The sequence below is a fragment of the Grammomys surdaster genome, unplaced genomic scaffold, assembly GCF_004785775.1.
Source record: "Grammomys surdaster isolate TR1022 unplaced genomic scaffold, NIH_TR_1.0 271, whole genome shotgun sequence".
In the NCBI taxonomy this organism is placed as follows: domain Eukaryota; kingdom Metazoa; phylum Chordata; class Mammalia; order Rodentia; family Muridae; genus Grammomys; species Grammomys surdaster.
The window spans coordinates 7,378,413-7,398,135 of record NW_021604712.1 but is presented as its reverse complement, the minus strand read 5'-3'; the positions used below and the strand labels follow the sequence as shown (position 1 = coordinate 7,398,135).

At 44.7% G+C, this 19,723-nt stretch overlaps 1 protein-coding gene across 2 annotated transcripts in view; it reads left to right on the top strand.

The window, feature by feature from the left end:
* Igf1r (insulin like growth factor 1 receptor) overlaps nucleotides 1-19,723 on the top strand; it is a 273,603-nt gene that overhangs the window by 27,291 nt on the left and 226,589 nt on the right. The window lies entirely within an intron of this gene.

The following is a 19,723-nucleotide window of genomic DNA, read 5'->3' as shown; positions in this document are numbered from 1 at the left end:
TTTTAATGTGGGTCCTGGGGATTTGAACTCAGATCCCCATGCTTGCACAGAAAGTACTTTACTTGTTGAGCCATCTTCCCAACCCAGATTATGTCTTGATGGAAAAAAGTATCGATTGTAATTAGAAGGTGGTCCCCCTCCCTTTTAAAAAGGCTCCCTTCAAAAATGTTGCAGGTCTAATTGAAAAGTTTGGCTTTGTTCTTATCTTTTTACCTTAGTGACCTAGAAACTAGTATCCTTCTCTGGTTGCTTTTAAATTCTTGCCTAATATCTTATTTAGGGCTCACATGGTATACACAGTTAAACTTGACTTTTCTGGTTACACAGTTTGTTCTGAAGAGGCATAGAGGCAGCATTCATTCTTCCAGACTTGACTAATCCATTTGTGCCGGTTGGTTTTTGTCACCTTGACACAAGCTAGAATTACCTGGGAAGGGGATCCTTGTTTAGGAATTGACTCCCTCCATTAGACTGGTGTGTGGGCATGTCTGGGAGGTCTTTTCTTGATTGCTGATTGATGTAGGAAGACCCAGCCCATTGTGGGCAGTGTCATCCCTAGGCCTGGACTGAACAAGCCAGGGTAGCCAGACAATAGCCAGTATGTAGTGATCTGCCATAGTTTCTGTTTTAATACCTACCTTGATTTCCCTTAGTGATGGATTGTTAGCTGGGCCTGTAAGATGAAGTAAACCCTTTCCTCCCCAAGTTGCTTTTGATCGTGGTATTTATCACAGAAATAGAAAATAAACTAGGTTACCACCACACAAGTCATCTGCCCAGTAGAGTATGTGGTATACAAGGCTGAATATGTGGACCACACAGTGCTGGTATAGCAGGCCGGCCATGTCTTCTGTTCTCTTTAAAGGCATGGAATACGTTCTTCATTATTTATTACATAATCATATATATTAAGCATCCAACAAAGTACTTGCCACATAGCAGTAGTCATTAAAACAGCTGGCCTCAGGTTGATACACATGGCTTTAAAAAGAGATCTAATTTGGGCATGGCACTTGGAGTGGAGATATAGTTTGTTTTATGGGAGCATGTTTGGAATTGCTCAGGTGGTCTGTATGTTTATTTAGGATTCAAGAAGTACTTGTGTAGCAGGCTGAGTGTTTCACTGGTCTCCAGTTGTGTTCTGTCCTCTTTCTAAGTCTCATCCTTGGGGATGTTCTTGTGTGAAGGCCAGAAGGCTCTGGAATGTCCCTTGGGCTTTACAAAGAGGCATGTGCTTGTATAGGCATAGTCCAGTTGAGTTGGAGCTTGGTTACTGACACTGGTTCTTAAGGAATGGGGTCATCTTAGCACTGCTTAGTGTAATACACAAACATTTCATTTGTTGGGAAAATTTTTGTTGGTTGAACTTTCTAAAAAAGATGTTAATTAACCCCAGTACTGGGGAGGGTGGCAGAGGCAGGTGGATCTCTGAGTTGAAGGACAGCCAGGGCTACATAGTTTTGGGGGGAGGGGAGATGTTAGGGACTTTGGGAAGTGCAGGTAAATGAATGTCCTCTTTGGTGAGCTCATCTCATGGGTTGCTTTTGCAGCCTCATGTCTCACAGCTGAACAGCAAGGTTTACTGTTGAAAGTTTCGATTTTTTTTCTTTTTCTTTTTTTTTCTTTTTTAAAGCTGGGGAAGGAAGAGTCTGCAGAGAAACTGGATAGTTTCAGAGCCAAGTCAGGGCATGAAGGCCATGGGTATTTGGAAATCTGGGTGTAGTTCACCCTTGTTTTTAATTTATTGGGACAGCCGATAATTGAACCACTTATGTGCAGTGTTTGAGAGGTCTGTGTTTTGACCCCATTGGTGGGTGCATTCTTTGGGATCCTCCTTAGGCTCACAGGGTGGCCCTGTGTACCGCTATCTTGGCCAGCTGGCCCTCGGAGTGGATTAGATAGGTCAGTAGTCATTCTCAGGCTTAGCTGAGCCAGTTATCAATTAATTCACTTGGGGTATTTTGACAGCCTCAGAAAGTCTCAAAAAAAAAAAAAGTTCTGACTTTAAGAAAGTAAGGAAATGGTCTCCCCGTGAGATGACTTCTGTCTAAAAAAAGAAAGCTTCTAAGACATAAATACTATATTATAAACAACTTGTAATTTTCATAGTTCTCAGTGTTAGAACTAGCTTCTGTGATAGATCTTAAATATGTTTATCACAGCTGGAAAAATGTTGTATTGTCACCCTTGCTTATCGTAATACACCACCTACTCTGGTCTTGCCTTACAACGTAGCTCTACTTGTTTCATACTTTTTAATGGGGAGTTGGGGGTTGGGGGGCCGATGAATACAAATGAAACCTAGAAACTGAAATGGAGAAGAAGCACCTATTCAGCCAGGACACTGGAGTTATAGTGAGAGACTAAGACTGGCAGCGTCCTCCACTGTGGTTTTTTGAATAATAATGCCTATCATAGCCTGAGCAAAGATCCTTCCATGGCTGTTTTTGAATGTTTTGCAGACATAACAATAGCCTATCAAGACGAAGATGGGACGTTTCTTTGTTCATTTGTTAAAGTGAGATGAATTTGGTTGTTGGGGTGTTGCAGTTTGGAGATATTGGAGGAGCGGAAACCTTCCTTCTGTGTGCCAGGAGAGCTTGTGGTTGTTGGCAGTCTGGCTTCTCATTTTGTCCAATACTCGTCCTTGGTGGCTATGATTTGAGCAAATAACATTAGATATTTGCTATCCTTTATGAGAAGTTTGACCTCATTTTATTAGAACCATATACAGTCGGCCCTCTGTATTCACTGCTTCTACAACAGCAGGTTCTACTAAGGTCAGACTGAAATATTCCTTTCAAAAGTACATCTGTATGAACAGCACAGACACTTTCTGTGTCAGTTCCTGAACTGTATGGAATAAGGAATATTTACATAGCATTTACACTGTATTAGGTATTAAACATGATCTACAGATGACCTAGAGATGCTTAAAGTTAGATGAAAATACATCACCCTTCATTGAGAAATTTAAGTGTGGATTTTGGTAACCAAAGAGAAGCCGTGTTGCCGTCAATCACTCAAGGAGACTGTCAAACCACCACTGCTCACTTATTGTTTCTTCGAATGAGAGATCGTCCCTAGACTGATTTTTTTCAGTTTTGATTTTGTCCTGACTCTCTGCTTGTGATTGCATACCATTTGTTAGCATAATTTGAGAATTGCAAATTCATCTTAATAATTTCCAAGGCCACGTGTCATGAGGAATCATATTACAAAGCTAAATGCAAGCCAGAGTTAGAATATTTAATGTTTCTCTCTCATTCCATACTCTTGCCTAGAGCATTGGATTTCACTAGATTGAGTGTCTCAATAGTGGTTCCTACCATTTCAAAATTATATTTAATTTTCAATTTGAACTATTGACTTTTAAGAACAGTAATCACATGATTTCTGAGAAGTGTGTAGAAATGTTGGCTGGTAGACATGGGGCTGAGCAGTGTTAAGTTCTGTCGCTCCTGGAATTGTCCCCTCTGTGTCCTCTATGAGGTGTTACTATGGAAAGGATGGCCTCTAGATACAGTTCAGCAGTTTCCATGGAGGTGGCATTTGCCTACAGTTTCCTTCATGCCCAACTGGACACTTGTTTCTCAGGAGCTCAGCTGCAGGCCCCTGCCCCACACTGGCTTATCTGAGTCTTGTCTCTATCTGCTGATTGTTGTCCATTGTCTCTCCAAAGATGCTTACCCAAAGTGACTGTGGAAGATAGGGTGTAAGTGTGAGGTGCTCCTGGTGGTTATGCTGGTGGGACTGCCCTCCTGAGGCTCATCCAAGTCTTGGAGCTATGGCTTCCTTAGATGATAGGGCAACTCCTAGAGTCTAAACACTATCTACAGCTTTACTTTAGAATAGTACTGCACTGTGGAGGGGGCCGTTAAGGCTTGAGTTTGTTTTGATATTTCCTTAACATTTGAGTTTTCTTTGGAGTTTTTGGAGACCTTCACTGGAAGGCCTCAAACTTCTAATCCGGCTTCTGCCACCTGTGGGCCATGATGCCTGGCTTAAAAGTTAATTTGGTTTTTAAATGGTAACAATTTATCATTATACCTCATTTCCCCTTAAGACTGTAGGCGAGTGATACATGAGTGATACATTGTTTATATGGCGCTGGGGACTGAACCCAGGGCTTCCTGTGTGCTAAGCAATATGCAGGCTGCCAACTGGACGTCCCGTCTGTGTTGTGTCCATTTTGAAGTGCAAAGTCCAGTGGCTTTGAGTACACTGTGTATACCACCACCCATCTCCAGGGCTTTATCAGTTTCTCAGACAGAACCTCCAGCTACACTAGTTCCACATTCTTCTTTTTTTCCTTCAGCCCTGGTAGCCGCCATTCTTTGTGTCTCTAAGACTACTCTAGGCCCCCTCAGCCTTTTGTGTCTGGCATATTTCTCTCTGTACAATGTTCTCAGGGCCCACTTATTGTGTGAGAGCTTCGTTTTAAGTTGGAGTAATACTCCAGTAAATAGCCTATACCATATTCCTACCATATGGCAGTTAATGCTTACCCATTTATCTTTGGGGTGCTTGGGTGGCTCCCAGTTTTTGGCTTATCAGCAATGGTTCTATAAGTGTGACATAACAATAACTTTTCAAGTTTCTGCTTTGAGGTTTTTTTTGGGGGGAATGTATCTCCAGATGTGGGCTCATATGGTAGTTCTACTTATAATTTTTTGAGGAACTGCCATGTTACTTATTTTGTAACTCTCCCCTCTCTACCCTTCTCCTTTCTGTGGTATTGGGAATTGAGCAAAACCCACACATGCTCGTGAGTGAGCCAACCCCCCAAGTCCAGTATTTCAAGTTTTTATAGGTGCAAACTGACTGAAACTTGAGGGTTTGGGAAGGAGGGGTTGAGATGAGAGTGCTCCGTGTGGACAGCAGTTAGCTCCTGTTGGCCAGTGTTCACTCAGCGACCAGCATTCCTGAGGCCCTTGGACTTGGCCCTTGGGACAAAAAATAGCAAGTATGCAGTCCAATGCTTCCCAGGGTGATCCCATTCCAGTAGTCATCACCGATTACATTCAGGAGAGAGGCTGGGGCCCCATAGCCATGAGGTAAGGTTTGTAGGCTGGTGTCCCCAAGATAGTTGTCGGGAGAAAGAGCTTCTGGGACACATGTGGAGTGGAGCTTGTCTTAGTCAGGGTTTCTATTCCTGCACAAACATCATGACCAAGATGCAAGTTGGGGAGGAAAGGATTTATTCAGCTTATACTTCCACATTGCTGTTTATCACCAAAGGAAGTCAGGTCAGGAAGCAGGAGCTGATGCAGAGGCCATGGAGGGATGTTACTTACTGGCTTGCTTCCAGTGGCTTGCTCAGCTTGCATTCTTACAGAACCCAAAACTATTAGTCCAAGGATAGTACCACCCACAAGGGGCCCTCCCCTCTTGATCACTAATTGAGGAAATGTCTTACAGCTGGATCTCAAGGAGGCATTTCCTCAAGGGAGGTTTCTTTCTCTGTGATAACTCCAGCTCGTGTCATAATGACACAAAACCAGCCAGAACAGAGCCTCAGATGGCTTCACAGCCCTTTAAGTGGGTCACTGATAACCTGTGTCCCTCTGTCTGTAGTTGTGAGATCAGTCTTTTGTTGCCACTCCCCTGCTGGAGAATTAGTGGGAGAATTTAGATGCTTTCACTCCTGGTATCAGTTTACTCATCTGGAAAATGGCATCACAGATGCTTACAGCCTAAAAGTACTTAAATTCATAGGGGAGGTCCCAAGGACCTTTCCAATGGGACATTAATGCCTTGTACTTCCTGTTAGGAGAAAGGATGGAGCTTTTATGAGACTTTCCAGGGGATTCAGACCTTAGAAAGAAGTGTTGATAAAATCTGGGGGGCTCCCCTTTCACCCACCGTGCTTGACTTTCCCGTACATTCAGACTGGACAACCTCTCACAACCCAGCTCCTTCTCTGCAGAAGGTGGGTGAGAGTGTCCGCTGCCCAGATGTTCACATCAAGTAAACAGAAGCTCAGTCAGTGTTAGGGAAATTAAATCACCCTGCAGAAATCAATATTAGTGAAATGAAATCACTTGATCTTAAAAGCAACAATGGAAGAACCATTTTTCATCTTCATTGTGCCGTCTCGCTCTCTGCCTGGCTCACAGTGCGTATCCCTTCTTGTATCCTTGTCAAGGAGAGCAGCTTTGGTTGGTTGTACTAAATTTTTACATGCTGTGGTTGCGGCTCCAGGGATTTGTAATCAGTTGATTGATTAATCAGGAAATATTAAAGGATTAGACCGTATCCAGAAGTGCTGACTCCTTTGACGACTCAGAAGGCAGGCTTGTTCCTTGTGCTCTCTGCCACTGTGGATGGATGCTGTTGACCATGTTACACAGTGCTTTCAGGATGGTTCAACTGATGGTTGTGCTGGTACCGAGAGTGTACCGTGTTTAGTGGATACTGTCACCAGTCAGCAATGGGAGCGAAGGACAGGCCACGCTGCAGGGCAGTCATCCCTTGTGCCCATCCTCCTGACCAGGAAACTCGGGCAAAAAGAGCATCAGATATCCTGGCTTTAGAAGCAGAGTTCCAAAATTTCTGTTGGCTCCATTGGGTGTGGTTTGGGGGTCAAGGAGGTGGAAGAGGCAAGTAATAAATTCTAAGGATTCATGATCATTTTGATGATAACGGTTATTGAAAAAAAATCACAGTAAAGTACTTAAACAGAAGGTAGTAAGAACACCAAGCCTCTCCTCCTCTTCTTTCTCCAACTCTTCCTCTATCTCTGCTGCTCCCAGAAGGCAAGCTTTACATATGTCTTTATGCAGAGCAAGCATGCTGTGTCCTGCTCTAGTTAAGAACAAATTTATGTTTTGTAATTTTTCAAATTATTGTGTCCTGGCTCTCTTCCTATAGTAGGATGATCTTTGTTCTTAAATTGGCTTTGACTGTTACGAGGAATACAGCCATGCACTCTGAGTTAAAGCGAGCAGCACGGAATCACAGAATTGAAAGTGGTGGTCTGCCCTCTTCTCTCCCTGCTGCTCTGCAGAGGGCAGAAGGAACTGCCCATTGGTCAGTGTCCATGCAGAGGGTGGCGAGAAGGAAACTGCAGAGAACTAATAGTGGTATTTCTTAGAGACAACATCATCACTGTTGTCCTTGAGACATGCTCTCCTGTGCACACAAGCATACTTGTTCTGCCTTCTTAAGTAGACTTTCTTTTATGACACTGGGGTTTACAGAAAGAGTGCTTTGATAGAGTTCTCCTGTACACTTTAACCGTCTTCTCTGTCAACACCCTGTGTCACCTCAGCCTGTGAGTGAGCTGAACTCAGGGTCTTTTGAGCTCTCACCAGGGCATTGCTAATTTGCTAGCTGAGGTCTCCAGAACCCATGCTGGGTAGTTCACAAGCACCTCTGACTCTAGTTCCAGGAGATCTGATACCCTCTTCTGGATGCTACAGGCAGCAGGCACACATGTGGTGCACATCCACATCCACATCCAATGTGCACGCGCACACACACACACGCACATGCACACGCATATGTTTAAAAAAAACCTTAAAAAATGCCAAACTGTACTTCTTGATTTCCAAAAAACATGTGGCCTTTGGGGTGACAATTTTTGTTTTTGCACGTGTATATATGCATGGGTGTGTCTGTGTGCATGGGAGTTCACATATGTGTGGGTACAGTGCTATATATAAAAGTATCTGGGTATGGAGTCCCAAGTTTATATCATGTCTTCCTTGATCATTCTGTACTTTATTTACTGAAGTAGAGTCTCATGGAGGCAGAGCTCATCAGTGGCAGTTAGTCTACTTAGCTACCTTGCCCTGTCTGTCTCCCTGGTGTTGGGGTTATAGGCAGCTCCTGTGTCTGCCCCCATCTAAAAAGCATGTGTTTCTACCAATAAAAGTGTGAAACAGCAGAAACCATAGTCCATTGGAAGACATGAAGACAGAAAGCACACGACACAACACAGCCTAACCACAAGAACTGCAGGCAGGCATCCTTACAGGGCAGAGCATCTCTCAGGAATGTCAAGCCCATGATTCCAGCTTCCTCAGGCTTAATTCAGTGCTTGCAATCTTGAACTCTAGGCCTGTCAGTTGCATGGCAAGTGTTTTACCTACGGAGCCATTAAGTCTCAAGTGGTAACTTAAAAACCAAAAACTCTCTAAGGTTGTTTCCTCCCCCCAACCCCTGTGTGTGTCGTGTGTGTGTGCTTGTGCGTGTGCGTGTGTGTGTGTTTGTGATGGGAGGGCCTGTGTGTATATGTGTGGGTGTGTATGTGATGTGTGTATGGGGTATGTGTGTGTGGAGGGGGTGTGTGTGTGTGTGTGATGTATGTGTACTGTGGTGTACATGTGGAGGTCAGAGGATGACTTTGTAGAGCTACTTCTCTCCTTCCATCTTTACAAGGGTTCCAGTGATTTAAATTGGGTCACCAGGCTTGTGTAACGAGCACCTTTATTCACTGAGCCATTTGCTGGTCCCTTTGGTGGGTAGCTCTTACTGATAGGGACTCTTCATGTAGTCTGAATGCCAGCATCAAAGAAAGAGTGTGCGGTGAAATCAAGGAGGCCAGCTTCTCCAGGCCTTGCAGAAGGAAGTTTGAATGGTGTCATCTAAGAGCTGCGTGGAAGCAGCTGTCTGCTTGGGAGTTGAGATAAAGAAGGGAATGTGATTTGATAGAGCTGGGAGTGATTGGCAGATGCCTGAGGAAGCTGGAATCATGGGCTTGACATTCCTGAGAGATGCTCTGCCCTGTAAGGATGCCTGCCTGCAGTTCTTGTGGTTAGGCTGTGTTGCGTCGTGTGCTTTCTGTCTTCATGTCTTCCAATGGACTATGGTTTCTGCTGTTTCACACTTTTATTGGTAGAAACACATGCTTTTTAGGGGCATTAGGTCTGGGACAGCGTATTTCCTTGGGAAGGCAGGACTTTCTCCTTTTTTATCTTTTCTCATATGGGCTGGGAAGGAGATGGAAACTGGCTGAGGCTTTTCCAGCTTCTTGTGGTGTCTTTCTTTGAGGGATCGTAGAGGAGACACTTGACAGAGGTGTCTATCAGGCACCGTATGATAGTGCCTGCACTGATCAGATGACTCTCGGTACAGTGTGAGAGTCTCTCCTCAACCCTCTGTACCCAGAAGTAACATCCTTTTCAACCTTGAGACATCTCTTTAAACAAGAATGTTGTACCATAAAATTGCATGCAGTAATGTAGATTTAAGCCTTGCCCTTTCCCCTCCCCCGATACCAGTGTGGTCACTGACAAGCCACAAGGTCCTTTTTTACATTCAGTTTTCTTTGATGCAAAACAAGGCTGAAGAGATGGCACAGCGGTTAAGAGCCCTTACTGTTTTTGCAGAGGACCCAGGTTTGGTCCCCAGCATGTACACCAGACAGCTCACAAACCATGTCTAACTCCAGTTCCAGGGACATATGACTCCTCCTTCTGACCTCTTCATGTACCAGACACATGTGGTACATATAAATATATGTAGGCACTCATACATACATACATGTAAAGTAAAAATAGGTCTTAAAACCAAGGCAAATAAGAGCCCAAGAGTTCCAGTGGCAATGCAGTCAGGCTTATGAAATTTCAGAAACGGGTTACATCGGAGAAATGCTTCTTACCTTCATAAGGGGGGTGTAGTGTGCTTTACAATGAGTCTGTCACTTTGTTGGTTGAAACCCTTGGTCTGCCCTTCCCAGAAGGTCACATGGGACCCAACCAACCCTCCCTAGGGTCCTGACATACTTAGTATCTGTAGCTGTGCCTTGCACTGGGCTTTCTGGTTTCTGCCCCTTCCTGCCTGTCACAATGATGTTTTGTCCATTCACCTGTCTGTCAAAGCATGGAGGCAGAAACAAATCCAGAATTTGGGGTCTCTTCTGCCATCTCTTATTCTACTAAGGACCATTTAGGTGTAGCCTAAAACTGTCTGACTTTTGGGGGTGCAGGCACAACACCCCATCATCACATACAGAAATTACATCTAATTAAGTTGCTTAAGTCTTTTTCACACCTCCTACATTTGCTCATTTCTTTTTTTTTTTTTTTTTTTACACCCAAGTGTCCAAATAACATCATTTCCTCTCTGTTGCAATTCCAATCTGTTGATCTTTTTAGCTCTTGACTCTATCCGGTGGTGCATTTGCTATCTCCCCTGGAAACTTGTTGTCCTTGATTAGAGGGACATTTTATTAGTATTATTGGTGAAGAGACTGATAGCAATGCTGAAATAGATGTGACCCAGAAGGAGCACCACAGCCCTTCATCTACTGACCGTTAGTCGACGCTTTGGACTGTTACTAAGCCATTGGAATGTGTTCTTGTTGCGTCGTTCTGTCAACAGGGATGTGATGAGATTGTTTTACGTAGCTCTGTAGACAAAGCATCTGATCTTGGAAACAGCCACTTTGTCAGGGAAGGGAAAGACATGGCAGAATCCTTATCTACTGTGGTGTGTATGCTAGCTCATGGTCCATGACCCCTGGCTTCATTCTATATCAGTATGCTTTCAGTATGCTTTGGTTGATGATGGTTCAAGGATGCACATGAGGAAGTGTTACTGTTTGTCACGTTTGGGCTCATGTACAAGGTGTTGAGATGAACTGAGAACCTAAGTGGTCGTTGATTTTAGACATATTCTCCTGGAAAAACTGCTGAGAGCTTGTGGGTTGTTTGGCCTGGTGAATAGAGGCTTCTCCATTTCCTGGGAAAATCCTAAAATCTGAGGATATTTGGTCTTGGTGAGTACAGCTTGCCTCTGAAGAAATCAGGGGTTCACATCATCCTCTAGATACCTGAGAATCTAAACAATACCACTCAAAAGTGGGGCATCTGGAGGTAATAGCAGAATAGTCAGTGCAGAAGTTGCAGGAGATAACGAAGGCCATCACATGACTAGGTGAGGATGATGGCAAGAAGGGAAGGAAAGAGTGGTGGGAGTGGGCAGGTTGGAGCTATAAGATCCCCTTTCCATGATTCTTTACAAGGCAAGAGCAATGTTGACATTCAGATACACCTGCGTTTAGGAAAACAACCCACAGATGCTTAAAGTCAATGGTAGGGGTGTCAGTTCTGTCCTTCAGTCATACCAGATAGATGTTACAGTTTGGTTTGCAAAGATGGTGGGTTCCATGTGGCGTTGTGGATTCTACCCGATCCAGAGAGGTACATGCAGACACCCAATTACCTGAGTGTGCTTGCCTGTTTACCAGCCATGTGTTCAGAACTCATCTCTTTGGTGAGTCAGTGCGAAACTCTAGCTGGGTCTCTGTGCCTGTGTATTTGCACTGTGGTAAAGCTGTGGCCAACCCTGCCTCCCATCCCACTGGACTCTCTTAGATCTATGGATGTGTGGTTCATGTACTTTGGTTTGGTTACTGCTGACTGTTTCATACTTCATATTTATTTAGTGTTTATGCCCCAGCGTCCACAGTGGATATCCTTGCCGTTGCTTTGTAGGGGTTGAGGGTCTTACCATGCAAGTTTCTCCCTTGGACTTAAGTGTCTTCTGGGTGCTCTTGTTGTTGGTCTAGCCTGCCTCTTCCTGTGTTCTCATTCTCTCTGTCTCTGCTTCTGCCTCTGCCTCTCTATTTGTCTCTGTCTCTGTATCTCTCTCTTTCTGACAAGTGTGCATACACACACACACATTCTGCTTCTCTGGTGTCTGTCTCTGTGCCCTACCGTCTTGACATCAGCTGCATAATTGCAGGAACTTACCTTCCTGAGTTCTGGTTGGGTTAAGATTTTAGTACCTGTTTAACTATTTCTTCTCTGTTGTCTCAGGCTCATAGTCTATTGTGTCTTGCAATTTATTTGTCTACATAGAGGGCCCTTATCCTGTTATGAGTGTGCATCAAGCCTGCAGCATGGACTCTGAGTCCTTACTGCAGCATGCACAGAAAACCTCTCTGGGTCATGGGTAAGCTTTCAGTTCTGTCAGACTGGCCACTTCACAAAGTCCAAAGTTGTCACTGCTGAGTTCCCAGCACCTGGGAAGCACTTAGTGTGTAATAAGCATTGCTTACATATGTATTGGAAGAATTAATAAATTTAGTCCCAAAGCTGCATCTAAGCCATGAGGAAAACTTGAGGCCTAGAGTGACAGTGGCTGGTCTCAGTCCATCTGAATGGCTGGGGAGGACTCAGTATTACTCTAACAAGGTCACCAAATCAGAAGCTTTGTGCTTCAAGAGGTCCAGACAGGATTGTATATGAACACACACACACACACACACACACACACAATTTATGTGTATATTTATACATACGTTTATTATTATTATTATTTGCCACACATGGGGAAGGAACACAGGGTCTTGTGCATGCCAGGCAAGGCCTGTTACACTGAATTGCATCCCCTAGCCCAAGGCTCATGATTTGATACACCATGGAGAGTCACACCCTAGGGTAGGAGGAACATGTGAGTGAATGGGGTTTTCACACCGACTATCAGCTAGATATAGGTAACTGGTTCATCAGTACGAGTTCAGGTCACTTAAGGAAACTGGAACTTTGTAGGGCGAAGTAAGACATTCAGGGAGTGAGCGTGAGCACATTGCTGGTAAGCAGAAAGATGTAACAGGTCTGACAGGCAAAGCCAGCGTGCGTGGGCTGGTGCTGGGAGGACAGAGGGCCAGCCCTCACTGAGAATGCTTGCTTGCTTCTGAGTAGAAAATCACAAGTCAAAAGAGTGAAAAGGAAAGGAGGGGCGTTTCTCTGCAGGGTTTCTCTGCAGGCCCATAGTCAGTGGGGGCTGGTTCTGGCTTGGCTGCTCCCTAAAGGCACCCCCCACCCCCACCCCCAGCCCCAGCACCAACTTCTAGCAGTGCAGTTCACTGTTGGTAGTACAGGAGAGCATGAAGATGTAAGCCCTGCTGAGACCCAGTCCTGGAGAAGGCCTCACTGTGAGGCAGCACACTGCTTCTCTGAGCCCCATACAGGTGTGGTGAGGCAGGTACTGGGCCCTCTATGGTGTTTTTTAAGTGCCAGTCATAGGGAGTTGAGTTAGTGAGAAAGGTTTAGAACCTTTTCCAAGGGTGTTATTTTAAAGAACCGACGCCTTGAGTACTGGACTTTTTGGATATTTTAAGACTTGAATGGCATGTAGAATATCTGAGCAAGCCAGGTTGTTTTTAATGAAGATCTGTGAAAACAGTTGCCCTTCTGCTGAAGCAAACCCCGCTTCGTTCTGCACAGTTCTGTTTACCTCCAGATGCCTTACATGGAGGGGACACTCGAGTGTGTTCTCTTGCCTTGGAACTAATTTCCCTGTAAATTTCCCACTTCTTAATTGGCACGGTAGGATAAAAAGCGTTGCAGCCATCTCTGTAAATTCCTTGCCTCATCCAGCCTTGGTTTCAGTGTCCCCAGCGTTGAGGACTGCATTTTTTTTTTCTTTTTGTGGGCATAGATTTTTAGATTGTTTCTATGGTGAGACAGCTCTTCTGTAGGGCAGCGAAGAACAATTTGCACATTCAGATTACACTTTGTTTTATTTTAATTTCTGTTCTCAAAGTCACCTGTGTCGTGGAAATCCCTTACATTCCTGCCATCGCCCTCACTCGTTGAATGTGTCAGGTGGCCGGGCTGCCTTGTCTGTGTGAAAGAGAAATGTACATACACAGTGTAAACACGTCTGCGTTGACACATGAAGATAAAAGGCTTAACATGAATTGTGTCTGTTTACACTCGACACAGAAATTCTCCTCTGAAAAACTGGAGTATCACTTGTGCTTGTTACCATAACACTGTTCCCCCTCCTCATCTGGTTTTCTGGCTAGCTACAGTTTATGGCAGGAAGAAGTCCTCTTCTCAGAGCTCTGGGGTGGGGCTCTCAGGCTATAATGGACCGAGGAATCAGCCTCTGTGGGAGGACTGTGTATTTGCCCTCTGCCCCATTTTCCCTATTGGCCTTCATGTGTTTCGTGCGTTGTCTATATGGGTCGCTTGGGGTTTTTCTCAGCTACTGACTTAGTGGGTAAAAAATACTTGCCATGCAAGTATGAAGACCTGCCTGTGTCAGAATCCCAAGGACTAGGGTCAAAGCAAAACACAAGAACAATAAAACCAGACATGGCTGCGTGTACCTGTAACCTCACATTGGAGAATGGGGAGGATGTGGAGTCCAAGAGGTAACTTGCCAAAATGGCAAGTTTCGGGGTCACTGAGAACCTCTCTGAAGGCAATAAGGTGGGAAACAGCAGAAGACAATCCTGCCTCCTCTATGTGCAGTCACAGGTATGTGTACTTGCATAGCCAAGTGCATGGGACACACATGGGGTAGGGAGGGAGGGAGGGAGGGAGGGAGGGAATATAGACAAGTACATAGGTTTTACCCTGGGTTACACTGAAGGGAAAGGGTACAGAGAAAGGGTAGTAACAAGAGGGGCTATCTTTCCTGGGTCTCAGGTCGTCTCAGAGAATGGTAGCTGAAACATCAAAATCAGCGTGTGCCATTCTCAGATGCAGATTTTGGGACCACTTTGTTTTTGTTTTTTTTTTGTTTTTGTTTTTAGTGTGTGTGTGTGTGTGTGTGTGTGTGTGTGTGTGTGTATGTTTCGAGACAGGGTTTCTCTGTATAGCCTTGGCTGTCCTGGAACTCACTCTGTAGACCAGGCTGGCCTCGAACTCAGAAATCCCCACCTGTCTCTGCTTCCCAAGTGCTGGGATTAAAGGCGTGCGCCACCACTGCCTGGCACCACTTTGTGATTTAGCAAGCCTCCAAGGTGTAACAGTTCTGCTGTTTGTTGGGGCATTTGAATGCCTGTCCTCCATGCAGGGTAAAACAGGCCCCCTGAGCGCACTTCTTGGTCTGTTTTCTAGCCTCTGTCCTGCTTAAGTCCTCACTCTTCCCTCTGCTGCAGCTGCTGTACCCCTGTGGGTTCCTCAAGCTCCCATCAATCCACTCAGCTCCACACTGCCCCCAAGACTCTGCCTGGGGGCCCTTACCCTTACACTTACCCTTTGTTAGATTTCATTTAGGGTCCTAGAAATAGAAAGTATGGCAGGAGCATCTTCATGGATCCCCTCCTGAGAAGTCTTCCAGGACCCATTAGAGTTAGACAGCCGTGAGCCTCTTTCTCTATGGTTCCAGAGTCCTGCCCATTGAGCTACAGAACACTTTCCCCCCACCACCCCCTATCAGTTTGGCAGTTGCTAGAGGGAGGGTTGTTCACTCTCCCTGTGCAAAGTTCATAGACAGTGATCCCGTGCCATTTTGACTTTAACAAAGTGATGGCATCTAGAAGTGGGTTTTGTTCACTTAGTTACTGGTACCAGTGGCTTTTTTTTTTTTTTTTAACAAGAAGTGACTATTGTGGGTGAGCCACTGGCTAAGCCAACTGGGCTTCTTTCACAATGCAAAAGCTTTGCTGTGTTGGATCTTACTCTCAGAGCTGGAATTGGTTCCCCAATGTGTTTTTACTCCATTGACCCATAGTAAAAACAGAATTCTGATTCTGCTCTGTATCTTTTGTTTCCAACCATAAGCCAAGACTATCCCATGTTTCTGAAGGGAAGTTGATCAGAATTGAAAATATTTTTGTTAAATGGATAACAGAATGATACTCTTCTTGTGGCGGTGGGGAAGGGGGTTGTTGGTAGATTAACTAGCAGTTTTGCCAGCTTCCTATCTCTTCATCAGATTAGCAATATTTAGATTGGAGTAAGAGAATGGAAGAATTGCTACTGCTTGCTTAGTCTGTGATGTGGCCTTCAGCATACCCCTGAGGACAGTGACACCACACTTGCCTGATGTCACTGTGGTAGTAACAGCCTGTTTTACAGGTAAGGCAGTTGAGGCTTAGAGTTGGAGTTTGTCCATTTGAGGGCATGAGCCAACAGAAGACATTCCAAAGGGTATTCTGGAATTCAAACCCCTGTTAAGCTTCTTGTCACTTCCAGGACCCGGCGGTGCCTTGCTCAGGACAGATGCTGAACACGGAAAGCTCATCCAGACATTCTGATACCCAGCTTTGGAAGGTTTCTCAGTCAGATATTTTCCATCATCCTTTCTCCCATTTGAAGTTCTTAGGGATTGATGTTCCAAATATATATAGATTGATTCTACCATTCCCTTGAGTTTGGCAGAATAGAAGTTATGCCAGTTGACTTTTAGAAAATAACCTTGGAGATTTTGGAAAGACTGACTCCTCACACCTGAAAAGCTTTATTTAAGATGGCGTCTTTGCAGAAGTGAATTCTGGCCTCGGGTGACATGCTCCTGCCTGGTGGCCTCTATCTGTTTTGCTTCTGCATTACTCATTCCCAAGTTGGACCCTACAGCTGGGATCTTCCCTCAACTCCTCACAACACTGCCCTTCCTCCCTGTTCCAAGTGACCTTCATTTTCATATGTTTTTACTGGTCTTGGGGCGGGGGCTGGGATTTTACATTTTCAGATCTATCTTATATCTTGAAAGCAAGCGTTGGGGTCTCTTTTGGATCTGCCAAATATCTGTTGGCTTTGAAAGGGAGAAAGTGTTTCAGGACTGACTGTGCCAGCTGCGAGCGGAGGGCGTGTCTGCTCCCCATGCTTTTGAGTGTTTTCTCCCTCTGCGTGTGGATTCTTTGACAGGCAGGCGCACTACATTCGCTTTCCTGCTTGTGGCTTGTGCCTTTGAACACTGTACTATCATTCACAGTCCAGCTTGATTACTCTCTTTTTCTGTCACAAAACATCCAAAGACCAACAGTGTCGGTCAGAATCCAAAGCAGCTGGTTGCTGGGCCCTGCCTTGTACTTTGTGGCTTGGGCTTGTCTTCTCTTCCGGAATAAGGGGGTAGTTTCTTCCTATTTTATTCCTTTGTTCTATAAATGGGGATGGGGGGTGTAAATAAGGAAATGGCCCTTTCATTCTAAGGAGCTTCCAGTCCCAGCTCTGTGTGACATGAAGCCAGCTGGCAGGAGGTAACAGGTCCTTCGTACTTTCTTTTTATTGACTGCATGTGAAAGACACTTTAGTTATCTCTCTCTGTTAGTTGTCTCTGTTTCTTCGCTTGGTCCTGAATTTTTATGATTCATTGGAGAAAATACCTAACTACTTGATACCTAATACTTTTATACTATGATCCAGCACACGTTGAACACAGTGGTATAGTTCAATACCCCTGTAAAGTCTAAGAGCAAATTAATACACGTAATTTACAGTGCTATAGAAGGAATAAGATATTTTAGGCTGGGTACAGGAAATTTTTTTTTCTCATTTCTGATGCGTGATTTGGTGCCATTATTCTTATGGGCTTTGCATCACTGAGCAGAGGCTGGGTAAACATGAAGTAGAGAGATGAGCCTTGGGGGAGTGGAGGGGAGTTGAGGAATAGTTGGGAGGGAACTGTTGAAGTTCAGGCGTTAGCACAGAGCACCTCTGTGGAGGTGAAGTTTGAATTGAACCAGACCGAAGAGAGAGTGGGGTACTGTGAAGGGGAGCCCTATCAAGGCATCAGGCCATTAGTAAGGAGGAGATGAGCCTGTTGGAGGCTAATGAACAAGTGTGCTAAGCACGGAGGTGCTAGAAGAGGAAACAGAAGTAGATAGGCCTGAACTCTTACAGAAGCCTGTCTGTCGACTTGGTATTTGGTCAAGGATGGACTGGGTAGAGGAGTATGCTGGAGGAAGATGTTGCTGTCACTCACGCCAAAGATGTCAGTGGTCAGATCAGAGTTGCAGAGATGAAATGACAAAGACAGATGTCTTAGTTATGGTTTCCATTGCTGTGAAGAGACACCATGACCAAGGCAACTCTTATAGAAGACAGCATTTAATTGGGGCTGGCTGACAGCTTCAAAGGTTCAGTCCATTGTCATCAAGGCCAGAGCATAGCAGCGTCCAGGCAGACATGATGCTGGAGGAGCCGAGATTTCACCGTCTTGATCTAAAGGCTATTAGGAAAAGACTTGACTATCTTAAGTCAGCTAGGAAGAGGGTCTCAAAGCCCATGCCTACAGTGACACACTTCCTCCAACAAGGCCACAGCTATTAAAAGTGCCACTCCCTGGACCAAGGATAGTCAAGCTCCAACATGGGGTACAATTTATTGTGCTCCGTGTGTGTGTCTGTGTGTGTGTGTATGTGTGTATGTGTGTGTGTATGTGTGTGTATGTGTGTGTGAGTGTGTGTGTATGTGTGTGAGTGTGTATATATGTGGGTGTATGTGTGCGTGTGAGTGTGTGTGTCTTCTGGTGTCTGCCATATATCAAGCAGTGTGCTAGCCTCTGGAGACAGAACTTGAGAATGAAATAGAGAATAATTTTCCATACTCCTGAGCACCGTCATGATGGTAGTGAGCAAAGTGGAGGGAAGATGAGAAGAAAGCCTGGAGCTAGGCTCCAGAGAAGATGGGGGCTACCCTGAGTGGGAAACAAATGGGCTTGGAGGTGAACAGTGAGCATCACAAAGAGGAAGAAAGGGGATCATTATGAGAAAAGTCTCTAAGAATCCATTAGGTTTGGAAGGGAATTCCAGAGGTGGTTGTTACTAGATGGCCTGTGTACCCGGTGAAGGATGAGCTGAATTGGGAAGACTTACTTTCAGCATGAACAAGTTACATGGCAGCATCATTGAACAAGATATGGCAGCTGGGGAGCGGGTCAATGCCAAGGAAGAAAATAGAAGGGGTTATCAGAAAGCTTCGTGAGCTGGAAACAGAGTCTGGGTCAGAAGCATGCATTTCAGGGTCACCCTGAATATGGGTGGCACAGGAAGCCACTTCTGAGGGAGATGTCAGAAAGCTGAAGACAGGGATCACCAGTTAGTAGCCAGGTATGAGGGGAAGAGTGGTTCTTAGTGGGATCATGACATCTAGGGACCACAGAGGAGGCAGCAGTGCCACATGCTCTGCAAGGCTTTGTCAAGAGCTGTTCATTGTCATTTGTATTCTACAAATGTTTATAATGTGAAAAATTAGAGACGACCAACTACTTTAACAGTAGAGAATCAGAACAAGGGACTTGTATGTATTCATAATTTAAAACAAGTTTCCCCTTTTTAAATTCAAAAAGGGGGAGAGAAAAAAATAAGTTGTGCCTGTATGTGCGCATCCGTGTGTCGAGTCTTGCTGGGATTCGTTCTCTCATCAGGTACCCTTTCCTGCTGAGCCACTCACTCCACAGGCACCTGGCTTTTTTTTTTTTTTTTTAAATGGTGCTTTAGAAAGACATTGGATTGGCTAAATGTTTGTGTTAGTTAAGTGAAACAAGTCTTTGTGCAAATATGCTCTTGCCCGATTTTATTTTATTATTTGCAGAGAAAGGACAGTTGGCACAGGTAAATGAATGCTGTTTATCTGTGACTGTTGAGATCACTGATGGTTTTTACTGCTTCTGCTGTTACCTAACTTCTATAGGAAACATCTTACTCGATTAATACAGCATATTGTGGTAAGTTTGTGAATGCGTGCCTCTTTCATTCATAAGGTCTTTTCTTCAGCTATTTGTTTTGTGTGTGTTTTGAGCCTCCTGGTTACAAGGCCTATTGGTCTGTATCAAATGGTGTCTACTCTCCGGGTCACAGTGACTCTTCTTGAGTAGACTTTGTTGCTTGATGTCCTTCTCTCTGGACACAATAAGTTTTAGAACCTTGGCTGCTGAGTTTTTGTGTAAGTATTGTGACTGAGAACCTTGGCAGCAATGGGCTAGTTTGGGTTGTAGCATGGACTTTTGCACACAATCCTTTGTGACCTTGGACAGAAAGCTTCAGTTCGGATGGTTAATGTAGCAGTTTCTCCCACAGGTCAGTGATGTT